Source organism: Rhincodon typus, chromosome 13, assembly GCF_021869965.1.
Source record: "Rhincodon typus isolate 14 chromosome 13, sRhiTyp1.1, whole genome shotgun sequence".
Lineage (NCBI taxonomy): Eukaryota > Metazoa > Chordata > Chondrichthyes > Orectolobiformes > Rhincodontidae > Rhincodon > Rhincodon typus.
In genome coordinates, this window is record NC_063344.1 from 44,400,073 (window position 1) to 44,412,402 (window position 12,330).

The following is a 12,330-nucleotide window of genomic DNA, read 5'->3' on the forward strand; positions in this document are numbered from 1 at the left end:
CCCGAAACGTCAGCGTTCCTGCTCCTCTCATGCTGCTTGGCCTGCTGTGTTCATCCAGCTCTACACCTTGTTATCTCAGATTCTCCAGCATTGGCAGTTCCTACTATCTCACCCCATTAATCATCATGTTGTTTTTACTATCCTGTAGATTTGCTGCCACCATTCTCCCATTCTCTTTCTTGGTGGGATCTACAGGGTCTACTTGGTCTGCTGTGATAGAGTAAAATACTTGGTAGCTTGATGAAAAGAGGCTTTTGTCATAAAAGGAAATGTCATTTATTGCATGATAGCAACGAGGTACAATTTACATCAATACAGGAGACGTCATTACAGGAGACGCCATTATGATGAAGACTCAGATGATAGCTCTTATTTCTTTTAATTCCTAAGTCATTCTCCCAGCAATTCTGTATGACATCATCACAGTGGTTGGTGCTTAAGGCACTCTTCATCATTAACTCTTTCAGACCCTTACACTCTGAGATAATATCTCCTCCAACCAAGCTTTTTACCATTATGAATAATTACTTTTACCATTGTACCACTCCCACCCAAGTTTCTGACTTCATAAATACAGACAGTCTGGGGGAATCACTATTCTGCCAGAATGTGTTCTCCTTGAACATGGAAAACTTCTGGGTTGAAGTCTGTTGAGTTTGATTCTGTTCTTGACAGTGGCTGGTCTGTAAAACCTTCTAATCTGGAGGATTATTAATCTCTTGAATTTCCTTTGTGGAGGACACATTTCTGCACTGAGACAAACAATTGGTCTATGGCAACATCAGGAGGATCTTTAGTCTCATTTTGTTTTTTTTTGTAGAGCATAGCTGTCCTATTGAAACAAACAATTTCTGCTTTGCCGCACTGAACCAAACAATTGCTTCTTGACTGTGGCCTCTATCTGTGAACATCAGTTGTCTTATGGTGACTTCCATGGAGTTTATGCACTGCATCTTCAAACTGTGTGCACATATTTTATTCCCAATCTACTGGTAAAGCTGTTTTATTTAAACTTATATATTATACCGGACATTTCATTCCTCCTCAGTAATTGCATTGGTGAAACCAATATTTTCATCTCCTCAGTTGAGGATTGCTTCCTCTTGCTTGGCATAATCTCTGTCACTTCAGAGAGAATTATTTCAGGGGAAATAAGGAAATCAAACATTCGACTTGAACACGCATCTTTTTGGCATCTGACATAGGACTTGAATCCGTCATCACTGTTTGTTCACCAAGCTGTTTTGCAATCTGTGTTATAACAGTTGAGGATTCATCATTGAGTTCAAGTGATGTGTACTGCTTATTGACTATGCCATTCCTTTTATCTTCCTACAAACCTTGCTGAGTTTTGCAAAGTGAACACACTTCCACGTCAAAAGCAGTGGAAAACATTGCTTCAATTTGGTATCTCCATAAGTTTTCACCTTGCTAACAGTATGAAACATTTTTTTAATGCCAAAGTACCTCACCTCAATAGAGTCTATCTTTTCTTTGGGTTTCATTGTGAGCTTATGGAGCCCTAACTAATCTACTGTTCTTCCTTTGACTAGGTGTTCCGCAACCCACTGTTTCATGACTGGCTGTTCTTAGACTTGTGGTTTCTTGATATTAAGTACTGGATTCTTTCCATTAATTGAAGAAGATTCAGGTTGTCATACAAACACGCTTAAGATTGTGAATTCCTGATTGTGAAGTACATATAAACTTTCTAAGATATGACATGCCAAATGTTACAGACTTATTTGTAGTATATCTTTAAGCTTAAGTATTATCTCCTCTGGTCCAAGTTGCTACACTGCTGTCAGCTGAATAAAGGACTTCTTCAACTATGATACACGATCTGAAAATATAGTGACACTTCCCCCTATAAAGAGCTTAAAATTAGTGAGATGATTGTTGGCACAAATATATCCTTGCCAAAAAGCTAAGTACGATTATATGTTTTCCAAGCAATCATTTCTGTGTTTCTTCTATTGTAATTTGTTCGCTGTAATAAACTAGGGGGTGGGTTAGCTCTGTTGATTGGATGGCTGATTTGTGAGACAGAGTAATGTCAAAAATGTATGTTCAATTCTCACACTAGCTGAGGTTACCCTGAAAGACTCTTCTTCTCAGCCCCTCCCTTCACTTGAGGTGTGCTGACTCTTAAGTTAAGGTACAATTTAAGACCTCTCTCTAATGAGAAAGTAGCCCTGTTGTCCGGTAGACGATGCAAACTTTATCTCAAATTTCGTGTCAGTAGTTACTTGACTTCTTGATGCTCTTTGACTGTGTCTTACTTCAGCAAATTTTTGGGAAGTCACCTACTGTTTTACAGATGATGTCTAATGTTTTTAATTGCTTGGCACTGCCTGTACCTGTGAGGTTTCCTTGCTCCACTGTGTTAAAAACATTTTTTAATATGAAATGCCTACTCTATTTGTCACTCTGGTTTCTTTAGGGGTTTTGTACCTTAAAAAATAAGGTTAATCTTTTCTAAGGACTGATTTGTGTTACTTCAGGATTTCTGTTTCACTTATGATCTAAACCACTACAAACTTTTTTTTTAGGCTGTAATATATCTAACAATGACTCATTTCAACTGAAGATTTGTTTTTCATAAATTCTGACTTTAAAACTCCATTCAATTTTTCACTCATCCATAGAGGTCTTTGCTAAAATTGCCTGTCAATTCACCTCAATGTCAAATTCTTCTATTAAATCTTACTCTTTCAAGAATTTTATTTCTTCTGATGTTAAGATAATTGTCAAAGATTTCCTGAAAGTCTTGAAATTTATCCATTGTTTCTCTTACACTATGATGAGTTATAACATCATCAGCTATACTCCCAGTTGTACAAAATACTGTTTTTATTTGTTCAATTTCTGAGTTAGCATGTCATTTGGAAGCAGTTCTGTGTTATAAGAATTGTTTTCTCCAAAATGTCCAACTCTGCCGTCTATTCACCCTTCTCTGAAAATAAGTCTTTCTGGCAACAATTATTTCTTCTACTAAGTATTCCTAATGCAAATATTTATTTTCCTTGCTTCAAAGGGTTTTAATTCTACAGGTTAGCAATGCTGCTCCAGTGTACAACTGTACTAGAAGCTTTTTCAATGCTGTTATAGTCAAAAAGCAAGATTTCAACTTTTTGCAAGTAAAATGGGTGGATCTCATCTTTGGTGAATGAAATGAATGAATCCTAGCATTTTCACAGCCTTTCTGGATGAATCCTGTAAATCCTGACCTTAATCACAGAATCACAGAATGTAAAAGCAGAAGGAAGCCATTCAGTTCATCATGTCTGCACTGGCTGTTTAAGTAAGCATTATTACCCAGTGCCAATTTCTTGTTTTTACCCTATATCCTTTCTTTATTATTTCTCTCCAAGTCATTATCCAATGTCCTCTTCAATGTCTCAGTTGGACCCGCCTCCACTCCGCCTCACAAATGAGCCATTCAGTCTACTAATCTAACCAACCCCTTAGTCAAAGAGAGAGAACAGAGTATGGTAGAGGAAAAGCACAACTTATTGCTGGGAAAACATACAATTCATACTTAGCTTTTTGGGAAAGATAAATTTATGTTGACAATCAGTCCTACAATTTTAAGTCGTTTACAAAGGCAAGTATCACTATATTATCACTATATTTCCAGGCAGTGCATTCCATACCATGAGTACCCCTTTAGCAAATCACTTTAAATCTATGCCCTCTCGTTCCTTTTATGAGCAGACACAATTTCTCCCTAACTACTCTTTCCAACCTGCTCATGATTTTGAAAACATCTGTCAGATCTTCTCTTAGACTTTATCTATCCAAACAGAACAGTCCCAAATTCTTAAATCTCTCTTCATAACTGAACTTTCCCATTCCTGGAACCATTTTTATAAGTCACTTCTGCTTTTTCTTCAATGTGTTCACATCCTTCCTATAATGAGATGCCCAGAACTGTACATAATACTCCAGCTGAGGTCTAACAAATATTTTTCACAACTTCAATAATACCTCCTTACTCTTGTACTCTATGGCCCTATTAATAAAGCTGAGGATTCAGCATGCTTTATTAACTACTTTGTCCATCTGTCCTGCCACCTTCGATGATCTGTGTACATTTACATCTGAGCTGCTTATCTTAGCTTTCCCCAGCCTGTAAACAATATTGTTATTTAAAGTTTTCCTCTAGCCCACCAAAGATTTCAACCAATTCATGGATCTTCCAATATCCATTTACTCTCTGGGTAAATCTTGACTCAGTACCACTCATACAGAACATCAAAACAATCTGTAACTTCCTTGAATGCAATACTCCAACTTCAGGTAATTCCAGAATGTTTTCAGCTGCTACACCACACTTATCAGATTTGAAATGCTTTGCTACCTCAACTATAGATTCTGCCTTGTTGAATCTTGTCATGAGCTTCTTTTTTGAATACTTATGTCTTCTATCTGCTGGCTGATGAGCATTCTTCATAAAAGCTGTGTCTGAGAAAATCTGTAGATCTCCATCACTACCAGCAATGTAGGAGGCAGCTAAAAGAAGTTGCACCACCTTTTCACCATGTTGTAAAATTAATTCTACTACTGCTTATCATATATATATGGCCTGCTTAATCGAGTGCGGTAGAGGAAAACCATCCGCTAGAATAACAAGAACAGTCTCTTCTCTTAACCAACATGTAGTTTGTTGTGTAGTAACAATTCTGTACAAGTTACACTGATATAATAGACATTGTTATTAGAGACTATGAGGAAGATCCAGATGGCAGCTCTTACTTCTTTGAGATCCTAAGTTGTTCTCCCACCAAACTGATATGGCAAGATTATGTGATGCTTAAGAGATTTCTAAGTATTCAGCTTTACAGACTCTTACACCATTAAACAACACATCGTGCTCATCTTTGAGTCAGAAGGATGTGTGTTCAAGTTCTGCTCCAGGAAGTCAGCAAAAAACGACATGGATGTAGTACTGAGTAGTATTAGTATTAGTAGTATTTGCAGTATTATTAGTAGTAGTAGTAGTAGTATTAGTAGTAGTAGTACTGCAGTACTGAGGGAAGCTGTACTAACGGAGGTGCCATATTTCTAATGAAATGCTAAACCATGGCCTCATGTCCCATCGGGTGGTGATAAAAAAAATCTCACAGCACTATTTTGAGAAAGAGCAGATGAGATATCCCCAAGTCCTAGACTATATTTATCCCTCAAATAGTCACGTAAAAGAAGATTATCTGGTCATTATCACACTCCTATTTATGAGAGTTTGCCATGTACAAACTGGCTCCTACATTATTACAACAGTGATTACCTCAAAAGCCAAAAGAACTGCAAATGCTGGAAATCAGAAAACAGAAATTGCTGGAAATGCTCAGTAGGTCTGACAGCATCTATGGAGAGAAATCAAAGTTAATGTTTTGGGTTGAGTGACCCTTCCTCAGAACGGTTCCTTCTGATTAACTCTGACTTCTCTCCACAGAAGCTACCGGACCTGCAATTTCTGTTTTTGTTACTACTTCAAAAACGCTTCATAAACTGGAAAGCTGTTTGAGTGCGGGGTTGGGACTGTGATCATGCCAGGATCTTTATAAATGCAAGTCTTACTGTTTACTGTTCTGAGCTGATCAACAACTCAGAACACTTTCATTGCATTTGAGGGATATACATCAATTGCTGACAGCATTCACTCTGAATTACACGGCTGGAGATCCCAGACATGCCAATCAATGTGTGGACATATTGACTAGCACATACAGATCTTGGATGTTTGTGTTGTGTAAAGTAAAGTAGGGGAACATAGGATGTTGGATAAATGTTGCAATAAGTGACATCGACAATGCCAGTAATACTTGTATCACACAAGCAATTTTTTCTTAAAAAGTACCAGAAAAATCCAGTTTGCTAACATGTAAATTCAAGTTAAAGAGGCTGAGTATCTCAAAATTAAAATCTTCAACATGCATCCTCAGAGCAGGGAATCAGAATTACAGATTGCCTAGTTGTCTTCTATTTTTAACTGATCTACATCCCTCTCCATTTTCTATAAACATAAAGAGATGTGAAATGCATGTTCAAGCTGTTACCACTAGTTCCCTGATGGGTAGATTAAAATAATCCTCACAATCTCTGTTCAATAATGCGTCTAGCTAGCAGCATTTGTTACTTTTTTTTGTCATTGTAGAACAGACTTCACTGCAATGGCTGAGCTGAAGGCAGAAGCACAAAGAACTCTGAGCTGCTCTTATGACCTTTGCAATAACCTATACAGCTCTACATATTCAATGCATTTAATCCCAAATGTGGGAGAGTTTTGTCTGAGTTTTGTATCAATTTTGCATGTCTAATTCACAAATATCCATGCCGCACATGGCAACTTTCTGCATGTGCTTCCCATTTTAACTGGAGCCTATAAGAGGCAGTTGAGTTTCCTCATCAGCAGTGCGGTTTGCAAATCAAACATTAATGCAAGCATTGCATATCATGTGACATTATGATGTAATGGTTCAAGTATCTTTTAGTCACCCCTATGTTGTTCCTTTCTCGTGAAGTGTGATATTTGGAATTAAGTTTATTTCTTACCACTGCCTTTTAAGTAGTTGTCTTGTGGCTCCTTGAGGTCTCATGAAAGTTTGTATTGGAAAATTCTTTTCCATACACTCAGCATTGTGGCTCTGTGGTTGGCACTGCTGCCTCACAGCACCAGGGATCAAGGTTTGATTCCAGCCTTGGGTGAGTATCTGTGTGGAGCTTGCACATACTCTCCGTATCTGTGAGGGTTTCTGCCAGTTTCTTCCCACGGTCCAAAGATGTGCAGGTTTTGGATTAGTCATGCTAAATGCAGAGTTATAGGGTTTGGGGCTGGGTCTGGATGGGATGCTGTTTGGATAGTTAGTGCAGACTTGATGGGTCAAATGACATCTATCTGCACTGTAGGGATTCTACTCATTTTCTTTTCCTAGTTTCAAAGATACTGCAAATGTAACAACAAAAATACAACTACTTTAAAAAGGTCTATTATACATGCTGGTTTCCATTTCACTATTCAGAACAAGCTTTTACTGTGATAAATGCACACTAAAGATAGGATGCTGTGCTAGATATTTGTTTAAACATTTTTGCTCACGTTCAGGGATTTTAAGGAGGCAAGTGAAGCAGGAAAGATTGAGGCACAAAACAAGTCTAAGTTTCACACCCAATTTTCTAATCCTCTTGCATGAATATTGTGGGTACAAAAATCTCAATTTTACTGTAAAAAACATCTCAAAATTAAAATAAAAATAAATGAATTAAACAAATTCCTAGGACAGATGTAACTATTCTCATCCATTGGCTATGAAATCCATTATTGACTTTTTTGTTCCTTTTAATTGCTATCAACATTATTACTAAACAAGCTAAAGTTTATAAATAATAGACAGCAGGCTGTATCATTAGAAATGTAAAATCTGAATGGAGAGCTAAAAGAAACAGTAAATCTTTCCAGGCTCATCAGCATGAGAGTAAAAGAAGGCATTAGTTGGAACATTAAGGTCGAAGGTAGCAGCATCTGTCAAACCAGCGTGACACTCTGACTGATGACACAATCTGCTACCCTGTGTTCTTTGTGCATGCATTCTCTGCACTTATACTAACATGAAAATAAAGAAAAATGATTGTGCTAAAGAGCTATCCATGCATGTACATGCACTACAGACACCAGTTTAGAACCAAAATGCCACTCCATCATCACGTAGCAGTGAATAAATGGGCACTGTGCAACTAAACTTTGTTATGTCAACATCCGAACTATTCATTTGCATTCTACAATGGTTTCAGCTGTGTATGTTAGCAGACACCCAATGGATGGTACTGTCACATATAAAAAGATTCTGACAGTGTGAATGAGTAATACCGAAGACTGGACTTTAGAGTGGCGTGAATTATTTAATGAACTAAGAGGACCTTGTGTTGCATATCCGGGAATGTGATGTTTCATGCAAAACAAATCAATCCATTTATTAATTCAATGAAATGTTATTTCTTTATTGAAAATAGGCAAGGTTACAGTAGAGGTTTTTAAATTGTACAAGTAGATGTATAAATCCTGATTCAATCAGTCACAAACTTGCTTCTATTCTCTCAAACATATTTGGCTCACAAAGGCTTGCAATGATGCTCACTAAGTATCTTTTGTGGCTAAATAACACTGTTGGCAGTTTGTCTTAGCAATGCAATAAATTTGTGACCTTCAAATCAATCCAAAGATATATTAGTGATTCAGGGAAAAAAGATTTGTATAGTAAGAAAGATGTCAACTTAACGAAGTAATGCCACATTATTAGGATTTCACAAAATGCTAGCGGACACATCAATGAACCTTCTTGAGGCAGGCTAATTTCATCATGCTAACAGCTTGCATAACAACCTGGAGAAAATGTCCAATGGCGATGAATGAAAAAAAAGAACATTCTAATATGTCATGATTATGTAAGATATAATTCAATTTGCATGAGATTATGAAGAAGAAAGGACTCATATTTATATAATAGCTAACAGGGCCTGAGGATTTCCCAAAGCATGACAGCCAATTAAGTTCTTTTGATGTGTAATCATGATTACAATATAGGAAATGCGAAAAAATGGCAAAATAAATGGTAAATAAAATAAATGTTGTATCATTTTCTACTCTCTATCTGATATTCTTAGCAAGGATTTAACTTAGTTTGTCTTGTGAAAATGAAAATCTGACATGGGCCTTCTACTGGGCAGCCAAGTGCTCAGTAATTTGAGGTCCTATAATATACAAATTACCTTTATGCAATTTCAATGCACAACTGGGAAAAAATTTCATTAAATTTGAACCAAGCAGTGAAAAAGGCGATGCATCAAAGCCTTAAACAATAATATGAGCTGTTGCCATTGCAGGCTGTCTAATGGTCCACCAGTTGCCTGGATCAGTCTCAAAACAACCTGTCTGCCAGCCAACTCTGTATCCTTATAATTCAATAATGAATCTTCTTGCAGCCAGCTAGCGCAACTGATAGCTGATCGGGTAGAAATTCACTGGTAGTATGGAAACGAAATATTGTTCTTGAAATGGTTGAGTCCACTGGCAGGGAATGGACAATCATTGACATGTTCCCTGCTTTCAGTTAAAATTGGCTCCCTTGATTCTAAATTAAAACTGAACTGCATCTGTATACTGTCAGGTTGAAAATTTGTTTGCATCTCCTTTTGAAGTCAAAGGTTGTGAGTTGCAATCTGTCTTTGCGCATTTCCATTGAGGCAGGCACTGCTCAAAGTTTATGTCCTTCCTCATTTGTACTATTTTTGTGAACAGCCTAGTGTAACCTGTCCTGTTGGTTGAAGAGCATGCAAGGCCAGCACACGCTCCACCTAGCTTCTAGCTCTTAAATGTGGTCTGTCCCTTTTAAATAGGATCTGCACTGAATGAAAGGAAGTTGTTATTGACTTAGTCCTGCAATTGGGTAGGAGGGAAATAAATCGCCAAGGCAGGTAGAGAGTTCCACTGTCCATAAATGTCGTACTAGATAGATGTGAATAGAAGTAGATGTTCGTCAGGGAGCCAGGAAATTCTCAGTGCTCAAAATCATCATACAATCTTTGCAGTGAAAGAAAGCTGGCTTCCTCCAGCTGTGCTTCAGCTAATGGGGTAGCACTGTGCTTAAGTACCATAAAATGATTTGGCTGTGCTTTTGAACAAAATTGTTATTGAAAAATTATGGTTGGTAGTTCTTTCCAAGTGGACCCTATAACTGGGTGTTTAGATGATCAGATTGGCAATGGTAGAGCATTAGCGGCAAAGGGTAATTGTCCCGTAGGAAGCAGAACCTGAGCAAGATGCTGCCAGACCTGCTGAGTTTTTCCAGCAATTTCTGTTTTTGTTTCACAATGACTACTAGTCCAGCTAAGATCTAGGACTCTCATTTGGGTTCCTCTCCATAGCTTTTCCCCTCCATATTCTTTTGATATTTGAAATAAATTTATTTGTGGGACGTTGACATTACTGGCAAGTACAGCTTTTGTTGCCCATCACTAACTACTCTTGGAAAAGTGATGAGCATTTGCTTTCTTCAGTACAGCAGTAAGACTTTCTAGACTATTTAATAAGAATAAACCACATTAGGTGAGGTTGGAGACTCATAGATCAACTGAGCAAGAATGACAGATTTAATTCCATAAAGTACATTCAATAAGTCAGACATGGGTTATAACAATCCTTATTTTCCAAAACTGATATCTTTTATAGTTTAGATTTGTTTGAGTATTTGAATTTAAATCCTCTAACAACTGTGAAGGGATTTGAACTCATGTCCTTCGATCATTAGTCTAGGCCTCTGAATAATTAGTCCAGTAGCATAATCACTACACTAATTTTATAAATGTGAGGTTTTATAATATGGTTATGTTTTATACATAAAACAAAGTTTCCTGGAATGGGGGCTGTGTGAAGTTACAGAGTCATAGAGATATACAACACGGAAACATACTCTCAATCATCCAGGCCGACTGGATACCCTAAATAAATCCAGTCCCATTTGCCAGCATTTGGCCCATAACCACTGAACCCTTCTTATTCATCTACCTATCCTTTTAAATGTTGTAACTATACCAGCCTCCACCATTTTCTCTAGCAGCTCTTTCCATACACGCACCACCCTCTGTGTGAAAAAGTTGCGCCTTAGATCCCTTTTAGATCTTTCCCCTTTCACCTTAAACCTATGCCCTCTAGTTTTGGACTCCCCCGCACCGGGGAAAAGACCTTGTCTAGTTACCCTTTCCATGGTCCCTCATGATTTTACAAACCTCTATAAGGTCACCTCTCAGCCTTCGATGCTACAGGGAAAATAGCCCCAGCCTATTCAGTCTCTCCCTGTAGCTTAAACCCTCCAACCCTGGCAACATCCTTGTAAATCTTTTTTGAACCTTGTGCTGGAATCTTTCCAGAAACAGGTTTGTGTGATTTGGTCACCATGGGAACGCAGCCCAGGTTGAAACTCAAGCACCAGTTTTCACAACTTAGTGCAAAATTTTGAACACAGGCACACAGGGCTGAACTTCCCCATTTTAGGCAAAATGTTTTGTTCAAATGAGATTCATGGCAGCCAGTCCACCAGGGGCCATGTCAACTTTTCTCATGTAATCTTCATCTCATTAATTACGCAACTATCCTCTTCATTGCCCATCTCATGGAATCATGAGGCCACATCATCAGATATAGCTAGTCTGGATTGTGATAGCATGTCCACCGTGAACAAGAAGGTGAATGATTACTGTAATCGACAAGGTGAAGTGTCACCATTTTCTTTTTGCTATCTCAGACGCATGGTCGGCACTCAATTCTCTGCGACTGGTCACACATTTCACCAAGGCTAATGAACCATATGTCTCATAGAGTCATCGAGTCATACAGCACAGAAACAGATCCTTTGGTCCAACCTGTCCAGGCCGAACATAATCCCAAACTAAACTAGTCCCATCTGCCTGCTCCTGGCGGATATCCCTCCAAACCTTTCCTATTCATGTAGCTATCCAAATATCTTTTAAAGTCACAATTGTGCCCGCATCCACCGCTTCCTCAGGAAGTTCGTTCTACACATGAGCCACCCTCTGTGAAAAAGATTTGCCCCTTGTGTCTTTTTAAAATATCTCTCCTCTCACCTTAAAAATGTGTCCCCTAGTCTTGAAATCCCCTATCTTAGGGAAAAGACAACTACCATTAACTCCATCTATACCTCTCATTATCTTATAAACCACTATCAGGTTGACGCTCAACTTCCCACGTTCCAATGATAAAAGTCCCAGTCTATCCAGCCTTTCTTTATAACTCAAACCCTCCATAGCTGACAACATCCTGTTAAATCCCTTCTGAACACTCCCCAGCTTGATAATATCCTTCCTATAACTGAGTGAACAGAACTGGACACAGTATCCCAGAAGAGGCCTCACCAGTGTCCTGTACAACCTAAACATGGCTTCCCAACTTCTATACTCAAAGGACTGAGCAATGAAGGCAAGCGTGCCAAATGCCTTTTTAACTACCCTATCTATATGTGAAGCAAACTTCAAAGAATTGTGTACCTGAACCCCGAGATCCTACTGTTCTACAACACTACCCAAGGCCATACCATTAATTGTATAGGTCCTACCTGGTTTGTTGTACCAAAATGCAATACCTCTCATTGATCCAGATTGAACTCCATCTGCCATTTTTCAGCCCATTGACCCATTTGGTCAAGATCCCTTTGTAATCTTAGAAAACTGTCTTCAAAGTCTACTGTGCCACCAATTTTGCTGTCATCCGCAAACTTACTAACCATGCCTTCTATATTCTCATTCAAATCATTTATG